Here is an 8,037-nt window from a genome sequence, read left to right on the forward strand (position 1 = left end):
TCACACACCGAATTATGAATATAACAGGAAGCAATAATCACTATTCCTTAATATCTCTCAATACCAATAGTCTGAACTCCCCAATACAAAGACATAGATTAACAAACTGGATACCCAATGAGGACCCTGCATTCTGCTTCCTACAGGAAACACACCTCAGAGACAAAGACAGACACTACCTCAGAGTGAAAGGTAGGAAAACAACTTTCCAAGCAAATGGTCTGAAGAAGTAAGCTGGAATAGATATACCAATATCGAATAAAATATGTTTTCAACTAAAAGTCATCAAAAAAGATAAGGAAGGACACTTCATATTCATCGAAGGAAAAATCCACCAAGATGAACTCTCAGTCCTAAATATCTATGCTCCAAATACAAGGGCACCTACATACATAAAAGAAACCTTACTAAATCACAAAGCACACATTGCACCTCACACAACAATAGTAGGAGATTTCAACACCCCATTCTCATCAATAGAAAGATCATGGGAACAGAAAATAAACAGAGACATAGACAGACTAACAGAAGTCATGAACCAAATGAACTTAACAGATATTTATAGAACTTTCTATCCTAAAACAAAAGGACATTCCCTCTTCTCACCACTTCATGGCACTTTCTCAAAAATTGACCATATAATAGGTCATAAAACAGGTCAACAGATACAGGAAAATAGAAATAATCCCAAATGTCCAATCACACCACCATGGGCTAAAGCTGGTCTTCAATAATAATAAAGGAAGAACACCCGCATATACATGGAAGTTGGACAATGATCTACTCAATGATAACCTGGTCAAGAAAGAAATAAAGAAAGAAATTAAAGACTTCTTAGAATTTAATGAAAATGAAGGTACAACATTCCCAAATTTATGGGACACAATGAAAGCTGTGCTAAGAGGAAAACTCATAGCTCTGAGTGCCTGCAGAAAGAAACAGAAGAGAGCATATATCAGCAGCTTGACAGCACATCTAAAAGCTCGAGAATAAAAAGAAACAAATACAACCAGGAGGAATAAAAGGCAGGAAATAGTCAAACTCAGAGCTGAAATCAACCAAGTAGAAACAAAAAGGACCATACAAAGAAACAACAGAACCAAAAATTGGTTCTTAGAGATAATCAAGAAGATAGATAAACCCTTAGCCAGACTAACCAGAGGACACTGAAAGTATGTCCAAATAAACAAAATCAGAAATGAAAAGGGAGACATAACTACAGAATCAGAGGAAATTCAAAAAATCATCAGATCCTACTACAAAAGTCTATATTCAACAAAACTTGAAAATCTGCAGGAAATGGACAATTTCCTAGATAGATGCCAGGTACCGAAGTTAAATCAGGAAAAGATAAAACATTTAAACAACCGCAAAACTCCTAACGATATAGAAGCAGTCATTAAAGGTCTCCCAACCAAAAAGAGCTCAAGTCAAGATGGGTTCAGTACAGAATTCTATCATACTTTCATAGAAGACCTCATACCAATATTATCCAAACTATTCCACAAAATTGAAACAGATGGATCACTACCGAATTCCTTCTATGAAGCCACAATTACTCTTATACCTAAACCACACAAAGACCCAACAAAGAAAGAGAACTTCAGACCAATTTCCCTTCTGAATATTGACACAAAAATACTCAATAAAATTCATACAAGACGAATCGAAGAACACATCAAAACAATCATCCATTTTGATCAAGTAGGCTTCATCCCATGCAAGCAGGGATGGTTTAATATACGGAAAATCATCAACGTAATCCATTATATAGAAAAACTGAAAGAACAAAACCACATATCATTTCATTAGATGCTGAGAAAGCATTTGACAAAATTCAACACCGCTTCATGATAAAAGTCCTGGAAAGAATAGGAATTCAAGGCCCATAACTAAACATAGCAAAAGCCATATACAGCAAACCAGTAGCTAACATTAAACTAAATGGAGAGAAACTTGAAGCAATCCCACTAAAATCAGGAACTAGACAAGGATGGGCACTCTCTCCCTACTTATTCAATATACTTCTTGAAGTTCTAGCCAGAGCAATCAGACAACAAAAGGAGATCAAGGGGATACACATTGGAAAAGAAGAAGTCAAAATATCACTATTTGCAGATGATATGATAGTATATTTAAGTGATCCGAAAACTTCCACCAGAGAACTACTAAACATGATAAACACCTTCAGCAAAGTGGCTGGGCAATAAATTAACTCAAATGAATCAGTAGCCTTCCTCTACACAGAAGAGAAACAAGCCGAGAAAATTAGGGAAACGACACCATTCATAATAGTCCCAAATAATATAAAATACCTCAGTGTGACTTTAACCAAGCAAATAAAAGATCTGTATGATAAAAACTTCAAGCCTCTGAAGAACGAAATTGAAGAATACCTCAGAAGATGGAAAGATCTCCCATGATCACTGATTGGCAGGATTAATATAGTAAAAATGGCCACTTTACCAAAAGTGATCTACAGATTCAATGCAATCCCCATCAAAATACCAATCCAATTCTTCAGAGAGTTAGACAGAACAATTTGCAAATTCATCTGGAAAAACAAAAAATCTGGGATAGCTAAAACTATCCTCAACAATAAAAGGACTTCTGGGGGAATCACTATCCCTGAACTCAAGCAGTATTACAGAGCAATAGTGATAAAAACTGCATGGTATTGGTTCAGAGACAGACAGATAGACCAATGGAATAGAATTGAAGACCCAGAAATGAACTCACGCACCTAGGGTCACTTGATTTTTGACAAAGGTGTCAAAACCATTAAATGGAAAAAAGATAGCATTTTCAGCAAATGGTGCTGGTTCAACTGGAGGTCAGTATGTAGAAGAATGCATATCAACCCATGCTTATTACCCTGTACAAAGATAAGTCCGAGAGGTTCAAGGACCTCCACATCAAACCAGATACACTCAAACTAATAGAAGAAAAAGTGGGGAAGCATCTCGAACGCATGGGCACTGGAGAAAAGTTCCTTAACAAAACACCAATGGCTTATGCTCTAAGATCAAGAATCAACAAATGGGATCTCATAATACTGCAAAGCTTCTGTAAGGCAAAGGACACTGTTGTTAGGACAAAATGACAATCAACAGATTGGGAAATAATCTTTACCAATCCTACAACAGATGTATCCAAAATATACAAAGAACTCAAAAAGTTAGCCCACAGGGAGACAAATAACCCTATTAAAAAATGGGGTTCAGAGCTAAACAAAGAATTCACAGCTGAGGAATGCCGAATGGCTGAGAAACACCTAAAGAAATGTTCTAACCTTTTTAGTCATAAGGAAAATGCAAATCAAAACAATCCTGAAATTTCATCACACCAGTGAGAATGGCTAAGATCAAAAACTCTGGTGAAAGCAAATGCTGGTGAGGATGTGGAGAAAGAGGAACACTCCTCCATTGTCATGAAATGGCAGACTGGTACAACCATTCTGGAAATCGGTCTGGAGGTTCCTCAGAAAATTGGACATTGAACTACTTGAGAATCCAGCTGTACCTCTCTTGGGCATATACCCAAAAGATGCCCCAACATATAACAAAGACACGTGCTCTACTATGTTCATAGCAGCCTTATTTATAATAGCTAGAAGCTGGAAAGAACCCAGATGCCCTTCAACAGAGGAATTGATACAGAAAATGTGGTACGTCTACACAGTGGAACATTACTCAGCTATTAAAAACAATGACTTTATGAAATTCATAGGCAAATGGATGGAACTGGAAAATATCATCCTGAGTGAGGTAACCCAACCACAGAAAAACACTCATTGATAAGTGGCTATTAGCACAAATGCTTGAATTACCCTAGATGTACAGAACACATGAAACTCAAGAAGGATGACCAAAATGTGAATGCTTCACTCCTTCTTTAAAAGGGGAACATGAATACCCTTGGCAGGGAATAGGGAGGCAAAGTTTAGAACAGAGGCAGAAGGAACACCCATTCAGAGTCTGCCCCACATGTAGCCCATACATTTACAGCCACCAAACTAAATAAGGTGGATGAAGCAAAGAAGTGCAGGACGACAGGAACCAGACGTAGATCTCTCCTGAGAGACACACTCAGAATACAGCAAATACATAGGTGAATGCAAGCAGTAAACCACTGATCTGAGAATGGGACCTCCGTTGAAGGAATCAGAGAAAGGTCTGGAAGAGCTTAAAGGGGCTCACAACCTCATATGAACAACAATGCCAAGCAACCAGAGCTTCCAGGGACTAAGCCACTACCCAAAGACTATACATGGACTGACCCTGGGCTCCAACCTCATAGGTAGCAATGAATAGCCTAGTAAGAGTACCAGTGGAAGGGGAAGCCCTTGGTCCTGCCAAGACTGAACCCCCAGTGAACGTGATTGTTGGGGGGAGGGTGGTAATGGGGGGAGGATGCGGAGGGGAAGCCCATATAGAAGGTGAGGTGGAGGGGTGTCGGCGCCAGCACCGACACAGTACCAAGAATCGGGCGAAAGCCTACAGGATGAAAGAAACACACACACACACACACACACACACACACACACACACACACACACGTTATCATGTCAAGCCAGGAGAGGAAGAGAAGAAGAGAGAGAGAGAGAGAGAGAGAGAGAGAGAGAGAGAGAGAGTGGAAGAGCGGAAGGAAGAGTGAGAGTGAGGAAAAAGAGTGAGAGACTCCTGTAGCTTTATTCACCACTTATATACCCAAGTCTCCAGGTAGAAAATATCTGGGAAGCACAGTGCACAGTGGGAAACCCTGGCTGGCTCGTGACTTCGGTAACAAAAGACCGACTAGGAGACCTGAATTAATTAGGGAGAAATCCCAGAAGACCAGCCTAAATCTCAAGGATAAAGGCTGAGGAAGTAAAAGGCAGAAGTAAATTGACCACCACCCAGGTGTGGTCCAGGTGTGTCGGTTCCACATGCATCAGCCGGGCTCAGCAGAGGTCATGCAGTGGAGACACCGGGTGTTTACTACTTGGTCTTTTCTTCCTGTGCCGTAAATACATGGGAGAGGCCTCTGTCCAACAATCCCATGACTTTAACTGTGGCCTTACAGTTACAAAGCGGCCAGGCCCAAATCCAATATGGCACTACAGAGGGGTTAGGGGGATGTTGGCCTGGAACCCGGGAAGGGGAATAACAATCGAAATGTAAATAAGAAGTACTCAAGTTAATAGGACCCCCGTTGAAGGAATCAGAGAAAGAACTGGAAGAGCTTGAAGGGGCTTGAGACCCCATATATACAACAATGCCAAGCAACCAGATCTTCCAGGGACTAAGCCACTACCTAAAGACTATACATGGACTGACCCTAGACTCTGACCCCATAGGTAGCAATGAATATCCTAGTAAGAGCACCAGTGGAAGGGGAAGCCCTGGGTCCTGCTAAGACTGAACCCCCAGTGAACTAGACTGTCGGGGGGAGGGCGGCAATGGTGGGAGGGTTGGGAGGGGAACACCCATAAGGAAGGGGAGGGGGGAGGGGGATGTTTGCCCGGAAACCGGGAAAGGGAGTAACACTCGAAATGTATATAAGAAATACTCAAGTTAATAAAAATAAATAAATAAATAAATAAAAGAAGTACTCAAGTTAATAAAGATTAAAAAAAGCAAAAAAATAAGTTGAATATTATTTCGTTGATTTACAATGACTTATGATTGTCAGGGGTTGTGTTCCTCATCCCCATACATTTAATCCTCTTACCATATGAATGTATTTTTCTCCCAGGATACATACCAAGGGCACAAAAGATTCAAATTCAGTCATGCAAATATATTCCAAATCCCTAACTGTCAAGTGAATGATTATGACATTGGACAAAGGTTCACGGCCAAATCCTACTGTGATCAAAAAAAGTTGTCAAAGTTCAGTCACTTCTATAATTCTGTTGAGCTTCATATACTTCTAGTACAGCAGTAACATTTTCAACTAGAAATACTTCACTGCAGTCTTTCCAGCTTTCTGTGGGTTTCTTTGCAACCTCATACATATATGTAGCCTTCAAGCCAATAAGTGTAAGTGATATCTTAAAGTTCTCATTGTCTGTCTTCCACTCTGCTGCCATGACTTACTGGATGACACTGAAAGGTACACATTGAGAGACTAAATTGACAAATGATGAAAATAAGTATATTCGAATCAACTGAACGTAAGTAGAATTTTCATTATAAATATATGAATCTCTCTACAAATAACTGGTAAAAACACTTCCATTGTGGCTTCCTGCAACACTGTGACTCTATTGCAAAATAATGAGTATTGTTCCTCTTTCCCCATAACACTGACATATCCGTTCTTCAGTAAAAGCTACAGTACCTCTTTTCTCTTCAGACCAGAACCTGTGACCTCACGAGAACCAAATATGGGTAGAAAGGACTCCTTAACCCTGACCATGCTTCACCTGGACTTCTGGCCACATACTCTTCATGTTACTCGGCTGGTGAGCCTACTGTTGGGATTTATAGGTGAGTATGTCACAACAATAGCATCATCTTCCTGCTTTTGAGCTCTCTTCTGCTATTGAAACTACAGGAATAAAGGTAATCACCTAAAATGACACAGGAGAGAACTCCAGAACATTGTCTCAGATCTTAACCAGAATCCTGAGCACTTCTCACCATGTCAATTAGTTGCAGCAGGGGACTAGAGCATCCCATTAGAAAATGCTTCAAAAAGTGTGATTTCTAATACCTCAGCTTGTAAGCAACGGTGTCTGAGGGTTACCTGGAAGAGAATGGGGGACAAGAAATGCAAAGAAGGAGCCAAGACAAGAGTCTGATCAAGGCGACAATTTTATTTTTCCCCAAGGCTGAATTTATACCATAACATGGGTAACAGAGGGAAGGGGGAAGTAAGAAACATTTACTCAGGCCAAGGACACAATATTCGTGGGGTCAAGGAATCGGCTGATGTTGACAGATGTCAGGAAAGTCACAGGTTTGTCATATCTATTAGTCAGCAGGATGTTGGTTTTTCAGAAAGGTCATTTCATCACACTGGGTATCTTGACACATCATATTTATATTAGTCTTCTGCAGCTAGCTGGGGATTTTCCATGAACCCAGTCATACTTAATTCTAACCATAATAATAGCATCAACAATGAAGGGCTTCAAGGGCATTGCTCCCAACATCAGCTAATAAAATTTGGTTCACAGAATCTCACTTAAATCATTGTATTTATTAGGCCCAGAAGACCCAGAAGTCATGGCCATGCAGCTGATGAATCCAACTGTCTCTAAGCTCAGTAGTCTCTCCTCAACTCCTGAGATATTGAGGCTGATATGCAAGCCACTGACAGTTCTGGGTAAAGTGTATCTGGCAATGTTCAGCCACTATACCTTCTCACTTGGGTTTCTCCTGTTGTCTTCTGGCCTGCAGTTCCTCCCTCAACTGGTCTGTCTTCTTACATTGTTATTGCTTCCATGAGAAGCATGTACTAGTTTTTTCTTTCATCTAATGCTGTGTTTTATTGCCTTGGTTGCCATGACAAGTACCACAGTGTAGTGGTCAAAAGAATATACATTTATTTCCTCAAAATCCTGAAGGCTGGAATCTCAGAGTCAAGGTGTCCATAGAGGTATTTTTTTCCAAGAGGCTTCTACTTTGTAAATTACATCTTCTCTTTCTGTCTTTATGTATTATTTTACCTCATCCTTTCTCTGTGGATATTTTCTCCTTCCTGAAATAAAACTAGTCAAATTTGGTTAATACCCACCTAAATGACCTCAATTGACTTTAGCTCTTTACCATATATAGTCACTATATAGCATAGGAGATTATGGCATTGGCGTTGATATGTAGAGTATAAGCAATGTATTCATAAGAGAACCCCACACTTCCCTGCTCTTCTTAATCTTCTTAAGTGAATTTCTTTTTTTCTACTTCTATAAAACAGGATTAGTGATACTTTGAGTGTTCCAGCTTTTGATTCCCTTAAAATATTTGTTCACTGTTCTTTTGTGTGTGTGATAAGGAAAACTCTATTATTGATTCAGTGGCTTCAAGTCTGGGCATAGCAGCCTACAGG

The sequence above is a fragment of the Rattus norvegicus genome, chromosome 2, assembly GCF_036323735.1.
Source record: "Rattus norvegicus strain BN/NHsdMcwi chromosome 2, GRCr8, whole genome shotgun sequence".
NCBI classification, from domain to species: domain Eukaryota; kingdom Metazoa; phylum Chordata; class Mammalia; order Rodentia; family Muridae; genus Rattus; species Rattus norvegicus.